General features: G+C 51.9%; 1 protein-coding gene across 1 annotated transcript in view; it reads right to left on the bottom strand.

Moving 5' to 3' along the window:
• GNG7 (G protein subunit gamma 7) overlaps positions 1 to 11,984 on the bottom strand; it is a 40,569-nt gene that overhangs the window by 8,812 nt on the left and 19,773 nt on the right. Inside the window, exon 3 of the mRNA XM_042479486.1 lies at positions 5,932 to 5,962. The gene's annotated coding sequence lies outside the window, so the exon portion shown is untranslated. The remainder of the gene's footprint in view (positions 1 to 5,931; positions 5,963 to 11,984) is intronic.

Here is an 11,984-nt window from a genome sequence, read left to right as displayed (position 1 = left end):
ATTGGACCTAGTTGGTATCGGTGTGTCTTTCTCTTGGGGCTTGCTGGCGACCCCTGGTATGCACTGTTGGGACCCGTTTCTGGCACGTGGTGTTGTTAGGGCCACCTCTAGGCTATATTTGAGCTAATTAAAATTCCCCTAATTCGATCCTTCCTAACATTTTACCCACCTCTTTTCTGCCCAGGGACTTGTATTTTTCTCCCCTGTTCTGGGTGAGAGAGACATGTTGGGTGATTTTATTTTATCTCACCCTTGGAACCCTGCAGTGGGGAGACAAACGTGAATTGCTCATTCAGCAGTGGAGGGGCCAGTTGCAGGAAGCGTGGAAGCAAAATGGAGCCGCCTTTGTTCTCCCCAGACAAGCAGAAAGCCCCTAAAAGCATGAGGTCATTGCTGAAAGGCAGGGAGGGGAACCATGGAAAGGGCTGGAGGCTCTCCAGCAGAGGAGCCAGGAGACCCTGAGAAACATCCTCCTCCTTTGGTCCAGCCAGATTGGATAGTGGGAGTAGAGTCACTTAGCCCCACTCACCACGGCCACTGGAGATTTTGTGAACGCAGGATGAGGAAGCAGCAGCAGCCCTTCCAGCCAGGCCAAGCACTCCTGCAATAATCCAAGCAAACTGAGCTGGTCAGCCCAGCAGTCTGGGCAGGTCAGGGAGGGCTTTACCTGTAGGACCATGCCCTTCTTGAAGAAGGGCAGGGAGTTGGCACCTCCGGAAGACAAGGAGGATGAGCAGAAGAGAGGAAGGGCCCCAGGTGCTAGGCCTACGAACAGGAGTCAGAGGAGGAGAGTGGCAGGGCAAGAGCTGCATGAAGGCTGTGACTGCAGAAGTAGTGCAAAATGCATTGCTCACAAGCTTTTATCGGAAAAGACCAAGGAAAAGATGGGCAGCGGTGTGCACAGAGCCTGCATTCAATTTCCAAATGTCACACCAAGCAGACGACTGTGGTTCAAAGGAGTCTTGCAAAGATGTACCTCAGGGGAAGTTAGTAATCACTAGAAACTGCACAAAAGAGCTGCAAAGGAGATTCCAGCTTGGCATGGGGTTTTTCTTTGAGAAAAAAATGCTTCCAGTATCCTAAGTGCCCTGATGGTTGCTGAGCTTTAGACCAGGCACCTCCTCTGCAGATGCCAAGCTGTTTGTGCCGATGCAGTGTGTGCCTTCAAACACACACAAGATGCCACCACTCCACAACAGGGCTTGAGAGAAGGTAATTGGGACCAAAGGAGGCACAATGGCAGGAAGAGGCCAAAGAGGGGTTCAGACTGACATCACAGTTGCAAACAATGTGGTAAAAGGAGGAACAGGAAGGGAGGGAGGGAGGGAGGGGGGAAAAGAAAGAAGGAAAGAAAGAAAGATGCTGTTGGTGTCTGCTGCCTCCTGGGGTGGGAGAAGGAGTTTGGAAAGCAATTCGGCCTGCTTGTTGGCTCTGTGCCAAGCATTTCGTTGATCCCCCAGAGCCATGGCTACCCAGTTTGCAAGCCACACATGTTGTGGTAGCTGTCTAGCGGAGGAAGGCCATCACCCCTTCCCAGAATGCCCCCCCCATCACTGGCATGAGTTGAGAATCAGGACAGGAGAGCGCAAGGCTCCCATGCTCCCACCTCAGGTGCCAGGATGCCAGCGGTCAGCCAGAGCCAGGCATCAGGAGAAGATGACACCCGCGGTTCATAGGGTGTTGGATGGAGCCATGCTCAACTGACCCAGTGCAACCCAGGCAGAGGTACAAGGCCACTGAAGAGCAGCTGCCAAGACCAAGAAGCAGAAATGGGAGGAAGGACCTTAGCAGCCCAGAATGGCAGGGGCAGCGCTGTGCCATGGCCTGGTTTACAATTTCCCAGCAAAGAGAATGAGAGGTGGGGGGAATAAAGAAATAGGCCAGGGACAGTTATGAAACCAGGCCACCCAGGGCTGAGCTCAGCTGCCTCTCCTGGGCTGAGAAAGGGGAGGGGAGTCATAACCAGACCCCTGAACTGGGGCCCAGAGCTACCTCCAGCCCTCTTCCCAGCAGTGCTATTGCACAGCCCATGTCCTGCCACGGCTTGTGCCTGAATGTTGTAATAAGATATGTTGGCTGAGGGATGCTGGGAGTTACAGTCCAAATCCAGAAAACTTTCCAAGCCCTGGATCAATGTGGGGCCCCCTCTGCTCTCCAATGGTAGCCAAGACTTATGGGCCAGGAGGATACAAGAACCATTAATGGGGCCAGGCTGTGTGCCAACCTTGCGTCCAGGAGACCAAAGGAGGTGCCAGCCTTCTCAGAACCAGGGTTTGTGATGCTGAGAGGCCACTCAACAGAACAGCCTTGCAAGAAACTGCAGCCATGGCTCTCAGGTGTGTGTTCTCACAACACAGCAACCCCAGCGCCTCTCTTCCAAGCAGACATCCCAAGGGGCTCAGTGGAGAAAGGAGTGCACCTGCCTGACCCTATGGCAGCCCTTCCCTGGCTTGGAAGCTTTCACAATGCATTGGGCTGCAGCTCCCATCATCCAGCGCCAAATGTTATCTGCTGGCTGGGGATGATGGGAGTTGCAGCCCAACCCATCAAGAGGGTTCCCAGGGAACGGCTGCTTTAAAGACAGCTCATTCCTTGGCCCATACAAGAAGGTGGTGTAGTTTAGTCTCCCTGCAGCTCCCTTCTGCAAAAGAGGGCGAGAGAAAAAGAGATGCCTGAGATCAATTGCATAAATGTCACCCAGATAAACAGGTGCCCACAATTATGCAAACTCTGTCCGATCTGCTCGGGAGCAGATATCTGGGTTTCCAAGTGTGGATCTTCTGTCTCCTTCATAAAAGTGATTTGCAGGGGGCTAAGAGCTGGCACAACCAGGGGAGAGTTTGCCCCTCTGTAGATCATGCCCCCAAGGAAAGCAGACCCATATAAAAGCCAAAGGAACACGCCCCTCTCCTCTTTCCTCCCAGAGGGACCTCTGGCATGGAGGAAGGAGGAAAGAGGGACTGGCAAGGAACATGGCTGGTTTCCAACCAGTTTGGGCGAGATGTGACCTTTCCCGGTCAGATTGGGATCTCTCCCTCAGGCAGCAACCGGCCCCCTTCGTCTGTCTGAAGGCTGAGGCCAAAGCAACACTTGGGCAGAATAAACAGCCCTGTCACGCGTGCCTGCTCCGTTCCCTGACTCATCCTGAGGGTTTTGTGCTCATTTTTAATTTTTCCAAAATAATGCTCTTAGTCTTACTTGCTTGATCTTTCATCACCTCTATTTTGTTGCCTTGTTTTTGAAAGCCACATAGAAGAAATATGTAATATTTTTAATTGTTCGGATATCAACAGTTACACTAAATAAACAACCTGAGACAGAAAGAAAAGCAGAGTGGCCCACATGAAGCATGGCATACTTCTTTTTCAATGTATATATAAGCCCCCTTGAGCTCCATGGGGCTCACTCCCCACTGACTGTGTGCTGGGTTGCAGCTGGGTCACACAGCACCCAGAAACAGAAGGGGCAGAGATGCCTCTGCAGAACAAACTGGGAGACAGGTAGGAAAGAAATGGATTAGACTGGACTGGGATAAAACATTTACTCAGGTGGGAAGGAGGCACCTTTAGACAAAAAGGGATCTAGACAGTCACTTCCACTGTGGGGTATCAGTGGGGTGCCATTATGGGCAGGGGTTTATGCCTTGGCATTTATTTCAACCAATATGCCAGGTTCAAGAAGTGCAACCGTGACTCAGGCTGGCTTCCTTCAGCAACAGGAAGGACGCAGACGGGGAAATGGGGAGATTGCGCCAAGGCAACGTCTGCACCCCTTTCCCCCGAGGAAGCCACAGAAGGGTATTACGGGGGAGAGCCTCTCTGTTCCTTCAGGCCATTCATGCCTTGCCACCTATTTGCTTCCCTGAATCTTTCTCCATCCCCTGCACTGGCAAGGCTTATTGCTGCTGCCTGGGCAGTGTGGTCGATGGGCCTGCTTCTCTGCACATATGCAGAGTACCTCCCTTCTTCTATCAAGGACCATTTCCCTTCTCTGCCTCCCTCACACTTTCTCTGCAAGGGCTCTGACCTGTGCCAGAGTCACCCCTGCTCATCACATGAGGCTGATGAAACGCTGGAACCCTTTTGAGACTGGGGGCATCTGGACAAAAGGGCCAGGCATGTGGAAGGCTCGTGACCATCCCCTCACGCTCCCCTTCTGTGTGAAGCTCTTGTCTGGCCCTTTAGTGGGAATCTAATTTGGGACCAGGAGAAGAAAAGAGAACCCAAAATAGGCAGTGCCCACTCATTCCGGCCAACTGGCCGCCCACCAGACCGATGTGGCAACACGGAGGAGGAAGCGGCCCTGGCATCACAATGACAGTCCTGCGTTTGTCTTGGCCGTCAAAGGCCTTTCTTGGGAGAAGAGCCGGCTCTTTCTCCTCCTCGGGTGACCAAGTTCTCCCTTCGATTCTTGCGCAGCTTTTCAGGGAAGGCCAGCAATGACTGTGACACATCATGTGAGGACTGCTAAGAAGGGAATGGGGGTGAGAGAGAAAGGAAGAAAGCCCCCTGGCCAGCCGCCAGAGGGTGAGCCCACTGCAGGCAAGGAAGCCACCCTTTGTCTTCTGGCAGGAAATGCCACTCACCAGGCCACGCTCCTTGGAGCCCAGGTGCCTGGCTGAGCAATGCTCTGAGACCACAGCAAGGCGGAAAGAGGGAAGCGGAAGTGAAGAAAGTCTTGTGCAAAGGAAAGGGAAGTGGGGTTTGTGTGGGTGGAGAGAACCAGGAAGCCATCCCCATCAAGTGAACTTGGTGACTTCTTAAAGGACCATGGAAGGTGGAGAGCGTGTGAATCTGGGCTGGAGCAATCTCCTGCCTCACACAAAGGCATCCGGGGGCCCAGCAGAGCCCATGGTCTCAGCGGCAGCTCTGCTCCTTGGCCCAAAGAACCTCCATCTCAGTCACCCAGAAGCACAATTCTGCACTTGGAAAAAGACACAAACTGTTGCAAAAGATGCAGATCCGAAGTGCCCAGAGAAGAGGAGGTGGTCCTTCAAACACACACACATGGTCCACTCATCCCCCCTTGTTGCAACTGCAACAGAAGCAGGGGAGAAAGAGAATGACTCCCACTCTCTCAGTCCAGCCCAGTGGATCTCACATGCGCTGCTCTGTCCCCACAATCGCCTCAGGTGAGCAGGAGACCATGTTTGCTTCACCTGACCCCTTCTGCAGCATCAGGGTGGCAGCAAAAGAGGGCTGCAGACGGTGGATAGGATGGGGGTGCCAGGAAGGGAAGAAAGAGACCACCAGGGAGTAGGGATGCAGAAAAGGGTACCCATAGCCCTTCAGCCCAGAGTAGCCCTTCTGGGCACCAGCTGTCCACAAAAAGGAGCACAGAGAAAGGGGAAGGGGATGCCACAGGAGTCAGAAGTAAAGCCAATTCCCAGTGACCACAAATGTTCATGCAATGTGATGTCTGAACAGCACTTTCTCCTTCCTTCCCTCTCTCTCTCTGGCAGAGAAATTGCAGCAAGAAATATCTGGCCCTGGAATGTGCAAAGTAAAAACAGAAATGGTTATCAGCTGCCCTGATGACATCAGTCACAGGACGGCCTACAAGGTGAAGGAATAGAATGTGCGCTTCTAAGCATGTGCAGTGCCCTTCCTTCAACAGTGAACAAATAGTGGGGTAGTGCTCTTTGGGAGAAAGAGTGAGGCTTCAGCAATCAGGCACATCTCTGAAGATGCCAGCCACAGATGCTGGTGAAATGTCAGAAAGAAAATCTGCTAGAACATGGCCACATAGCCCGAAAAACCCACAAAAAACTATGGATGCCGGCCATGAAAGCCTTCGACTTTACACAGGAAAAACCATTTGCTCACCATCACTCTATATGTATGTGAAAGAGAGAGAGAGAGAGAGAGAGAGAGAGAGCGCACCCTTCCCATTCAACAAGGTGTACAAGTATAAATTATTTTGCGTACATACCTCTCCTCCAACTGTTCTCCTCCAAATATTCCTGAAAGAGAGGAAAGGACAGGTCAGTTCTCAGCTTCTGTCCTGAGTGCAGCTGCCTCTTACTCAGCTCCCCTCCTGCAAAAACTGGGCACAAACTTGGGATCAGGCATTTTGGAATTGCCTGGGCAAGACAGGATGGGTTCCGTCATGTTAACATAGATCAAGAATCCTTAAGGGTACTGCCAGGGGGTTCATCTCCCTCCCTCATTCTTTTTTCCTGGTGAGAAGAGCTGTTCAAGACTGAAATGGAGTAGATTTGAGGCCATTAAAGCCCTGAGATCCTCAGAGGAGGCCCTTCTCCCATTCCCAAGACTTCTTTCTCAGGCTCCCTGGGCAGGAATCTGGCAGACGGGAGCTTCTTGGTGGCTGCTCCTCCCAGATCCTTGAACTCTCTCCCTAGGAAGGCTAGTATGGCTGTCCCTTGTGCTTCTTCCCCCTGAAAGTAAAAGCACTCTTATTCTGCCAGGCTTTTAGAAAGTGACTGTGATGGGCTTTTAATGGTGGACTGTGCTGGTTTTTAAAAATATATATATTATTAATTAAAATTAATGGTTTTAACTCTACAGATTATTTTATTCATACGTTTTAATGATATTTTGTATAGTTTTGAATTTGCACTGTTTTTAATTAATTAAAATCCGCTTTAATTCCCATTATTGGAGAAGGTGGAGTATCAACAAACAGAATCAATACGTAAACAAATGGACTTGTTCAGAAAGATGGTGGCTTTCCTTCTTTAGAGGTCTTTAAATTAAGGTTGGATGGGCATCTCCCAGGGATACTTTAGATGTGGATTTCCTTCACTGGCATCATTGGATAGACCAGATGACCCTTGGGATACCTTCCAACTCTAGTATTGCCTCCATCCCAATCAGTCTCTGTTTGCAGGCCCTGCTGAAGCTGAGAGGCTTCTCCAGGGACCATCACATGATGAGAAGTGTGATCTGAGCCCAGTTTGGGGGCAGGTGGGCACAAGGTAATTGCTCAGCCCCTCTGCTGCTCCATGGATCAGGAAAAAAACATTCCTCTGGCTCTGGGTTTTAGTGTAGAGAAGGATGTAGGTTCCTGCTTGAAAAACAGAGGCATAAAGACCCGGCCAGAGGACAGGCAGACAGCTGGATGATGTAATGGGGGGCAGGAAAGCTGGTGGGCAGAGAAGAGAGCTTGGGCAGATGCGGCAGACATTCCTGGGATACCAGGCATTCCTCTGCCGCAGCCATTTCCCAGCAGAAGCTCCACAGCAGCACTCTGCTGGCTGCAACAGCTTCACAACAAAAAGGGAAAAGCATGAATCACCCTTTATTTACTTCTGAAGGGACGGAGGGAGAGGCGGGAAGAAACAAGCCTTGTATGGAAGTCTCAGGACTGTCCCGTGCATGTTCAGCAATGGTACAAATTCCTTTTACAAAATTGAAATCAAGGCATAGGCATACTGGAAAAGCACAGAATAGCCCTGGAAAACGGTGGCCCTGGATGGGGAGGAAGGAGCTGCCTTGCCAACCCACCCACAAGGGGACCCACAGAGGAAAAGAGGACAGGAATCACCTCGTGATGAAGGGTCACAAGCGGCCTGGGATGGACTGGAAGGGGCTCGGTGGGACCTGTGGAAGTTAACCCTCCACACTCCAGTGGCCCCCCAGTATTACCCCAGTATGCTCAGGACAAGGGCAGACGGCTACGGACTTCATCTCTCTCTTCTAGCTAAAAACAGTGGCAGCAGGAGCCCCTGACTAGGACTACTCACCAAACCAGGACACAATACAGAGCAGCTTAAAAATGGGGAAAGGGGGTTGAGGTCCTTTCCTACTCTAGGAGTCTATGATTTAAAAGGACTCCAAGGCCCATGACTGAAGGGACCCTGCTGCAATTGCTGGGGCCAGATGAAGACTCCCTGTCTTTGGCATCTGGCCTCGCCCATCTCTGTGCAGGGGCTTCCAGCACCAGCTTGGTTCCCTTGTCCAAAGGCTGGCTTTTGTGAGCGACTCACTGACCCAACAAATAGGGACAAGGGAACCAATGCAGTTATTAGCAAAGGTTATCCCTCTTTACTTGTGCCCAGCTGGTGTATTTTGCACCAAGGTAAACAGAGACAGTTGCCAAGGAAGACCCAGATTCTGTCACCTGTGGGATTCATGCCACTAATGGGAAATAAATACATTGGAAGAGGAGGAGGTATAGACAGCCCAGCACTTTCTCAGGAACTTTATGTGACTTTAAAAAAAACATAATTACAGTCTTGGTGCAAAGGATGCTGAGTTAGCAGAAGAGAAGGAGAGAGGGAGAAAGAAAGAAAGAAAGAAAGAAAGAAAGAGGCAGGCATCCTGCCAAGGGAGACAAGAAAGGCAGGCCTTGTCTCTGAGGGCTGCACCCTCTGTTTTCTTGCTCTGAAGGAAAAAAACCTGAGCAATGGAGGGAAGGAGGAGGGTGCCCTTAGCCCCCGGGAGTGGATTCCTACCTCCGTCGGGCGGCAGGCAAAGGAGGCGCCTGGGCAGAGGAGGAGGCCTTCTACTCCTGCAGGCGGTGGGAGCCTGTTCCAAGTTTTGGGTGCCTGAGCAGCAAGTTTCACCCAGGAATGGGTTTCCCAAGAGTGAGAACACCGGCTGCCAGGGGATCCCACAACCCGGCCCCAACGGGAAAGAAGGCACAAGGCGGGTAGGGTGGGGACCTCGAAGGGGGTAGTGGGTGGGAGGGCATGGAGCAAAAGGAAGGTGTGGGTGTGCCAGACAGAGGGACTGAACACCCCCCAACACCCCCCTCGTCCCACCCAGCCCAGGACTATTGAAGCACTCCACACGTGGGACCTGGCAGACATGCAAAACACATACACTTGGGATCTTAGTTATTAGCAAATAGTAGAGTTGATGAAGAGTTGTTAGACAATCTTAGGGCCAGTACAGACAGACCAAAATAAAGCTGCTTCAGGACACTTTGGAGGTATGCTGTTTAAATGATGCATGCATCCTAAGAGGCCAGAAGCCACGCCAAAGCTACACTCCAGTCCTAAGGACTGGACCACAGCTTTGGCACAGCTTCTGGCCTCTTAGGATGCATGCATCATTTAAACTGCATACCTCCAAAGTGACCCGAAGCAGCTTTATTTTGGCCTGTCTGTACGGGCCCTTAGTTTCTGCATATTATTTTGTATCCCATGCATCTGACTGTGACCATTGCACCTCATTTTTTCTGACTAGGGCTGCACCCAGACTGACCACCAGCTCCAGTCAATTCTTCAGGGGTGGGCAAAGTGGAGAGAGAAGGGTCACCTAAGCCTCCCTCAGCTATTTTTCAGGGCCCCAGCACCCACAACTTTTTGATTAAAAGCTGCCCCTTTTAGGGTGAGTACTTGGAAGGGAGGCTGCCTGGGATGACAGAGGAAAGCATGGCAAACTTTTGGCCAAGGAAGGCCTAGCAGAGGACTGCCAGAAGTCAGGGCCAGCATGAAGGTATGAACCACCACCAAAGGCTACAGAGAGCCAGTGAGGCGGCCCCTGGGAGTCCAGGGTTCATATCCCTGGGTATGAACATGAGTGTGTTTGATGAGGAGAGATGCATTTGTTATATCCAGTACTGAATTCAATTCTGGGTGCTTCGTTTCAATGAGGATACGGACAAGTTGGAGATAGTTCAAAGAAGGACAACAAGGATGATAAGAGGGATGGAGAACAAAACCTATGAGGAGAGGTTGGAGGAGTTGAGAACGTTCAGCCTGGTGAAGAGAAAATGGAGCCGTTAGAGGAGGGGCCTCTTTCACTACCTTTAAGGGGTACACCAGAAAGGAGGGGGAAGCTTGTCTCCTGCTGACTCAGAGGGCAGAACTAGGTCTAACAGTTTGAAGAGTAGATTTAGATGGACCCTAGGCACGTGGTGGGCTCTCCTTGTCCGGACAGGGATGCCCTAGGCCAGGTCCTCACACTGGACGTCTGAGGCCCCTCCAATTCTGTGATTCTCTGATATCTTCCCAAAGAAGGCAAAAAACGAATTTAGCTGGAGAGCTCTGAGCCAGCACCAGTTCCAAGGAAGCCTTTTGTTTGTGTCTCTTTTTTTCTTTCCTTCCTTCCTTCCTTTTCCTCCTCTGAAGCTCTTCTGCATGAACATTCAAGGAGAGGGAAAGAGGCGTTGGGCTAGATGGAGCACATGTGCACCTTGGCAACTGGTGATGCTGTGATGCAGGAGGAGAAATAGCCCACGTCACGCAGCCGCGCATCATCTGGGATGGGGAACCCTCCAGCGTCACGCCAGCTCTGCCCACGGAGCCCACGCCACTGCTCCCTGCCAGAAGGAGCCAACGCCAGAGTCCTCCCTCGCATCAGAAAGGCAGCCGTGAATCACACTCATACAAGGGCTCACCACAGCCACGCTCACACACATGCTTTCTGGTACGTTCTATGCTGTGAAGCTCCTGGAATAGGATCCCTCACCAGGAACCCACTTCAGAAGAAAGAACCGGACCTCCCACTACCCACCGAGACCAGGAGGATCCCTCTCTTCGGACTGCCAAGGAAAGGCGGGCAGCCCCTGACTCAATCAGTTTCTAAAAGAAAACAACAACAACAACAACAACAGATTTCTCTTCCTTACTACCCCTGCAAGCCAATTCCAGCTTGGAAAGGAAAATGAGGGAATAATCAGAATTGAAGGGACTCCAAGGGCCATATAGTCCATCCCCATCTCCCATCCCTGAGAGAAGGCAGCTGTTCAGCCTCTGCTTAAAAACCTCCAAAGGAGGCAAATCCCCCACTTTCTGTCTCCCCAGCACCAGAAGCCCTGCTGAGCCAGGGGGGTTCATAAGAAAAGGGGACGAGAGAGTTAGACCCTCTGCATGGAGGGAGTGGGGAAATGGTACCAGCCCTGATCTGGGCATCCCTTCCTGAGCCCAAAGGAAAGAGGATGACAACGACAACAACACAAGAGGAGCAAGGCAAGGCGGGTTAGTCACGAGGCTTCTTTGCACTCAGTATTTATAGCAGCACACGCTATTTATAGTTTTATGTGGCTCCACTCCACCCTTTACCTCCACAGGGAAAGAAAGAGAGAAAAGGAAAGAGAGAGAGAGAGAGAGAGAGAGAGAAATCCTTTCCCCTTCTCTGTGGGATCTGTGCCTATACATGTGGGTCAGCCAGGAACAGCAGCAGACAGCGTGTGCCAAGAGGCGGAGGAGGGTCTGGAGGCAGGTGCCTGTCCAAAGCGAGAGGGCCAGATGGCAGTGCCCACCCTCCGACCTCTCCCTGATGGGCATCACTGCGCATCCCATCCTCCACAAAGGGCTGGACATGCAGGCTGTCAGGAGAGGCAGCCAGTGTGGGGCGCTCTCAAGTGGGCCTGGCATCACCTGGGCAGGAACTAATGTCGGCTCCCCAGTTGCCAACCAGCTTGTTTTGCTCCTTCTAAGGTCACAAGGCATTGGGGCCCATGAGAAAATGTGGGGTACCCCCGCCACCCCTTTGTCCCACCAAAAGTAAGGCTCACAAAGGAGGGCAGAGGAAGCAGAGCAGACAAAAAGAAAGATCTTGGTTGAGGGAAGGAGAGCTTCAAAGGGGCTGCTGGTCTGCCAGGAGGAGGTGGGATCAAACTCACCATGGGGCAAAGAGAGGTGCCAAGGGAAGCCCCCCTCAACAATGGGCTCCAGAGAGAGCAAGGTTTTGGGGAGAAGGCAGGTGAAGGAGGGAGGGAAGGATGTTGCAAGACCAGAGACAGCCAGACGGGCTTTTCTGCAAGGCATTCCAGTGCCAAGAGCTCCTCCAAACATAAAGAGGGCGAAAGGAGTTCCTTTGAAGATGCCGCTGGCCCTGTGTCAAGGAAGCATACCAGGAGGAAGGTACGCTCTGGGCCCAGAGAAGCCATGCTGCCCTCCTCACATGCAAGGCTGAAAGAGGGGAAAACAGCAGAGGAGCCAGACAGCCCCAAGGGAAGATGCCATAGAACCCAGGGAGAGGATCCCTTGTGTTTTGCTGTGAATTAAAATGTCTGCCCTCTGGGCCTTGGTCAGTGTGGAGGATCAGTGCAGGATTCAAGCAGGGCTCCCA

The sequence above is a fragment of the Sceloporus undulatus genome, chromosome 7, assembly GCF_019175285.1.
Source record: "Sceloporus undulatus isolate JIND9_A2432 ecotype Alabama chromosome 7, SceUnd_v1.1, whole genome shotgun sequence".
NCBI classification, from domain to species: Eukaryota; Metazoa; Chordata; class Lepidosauria; order Squamata; family Phrynosomatidae; genus Sceloporus; species Sceloporus undulatus.
Note: the sequence above shows the minus strand (reverse complement) of the source record. Positions and strands in the feature narration are given on the sequence as shown.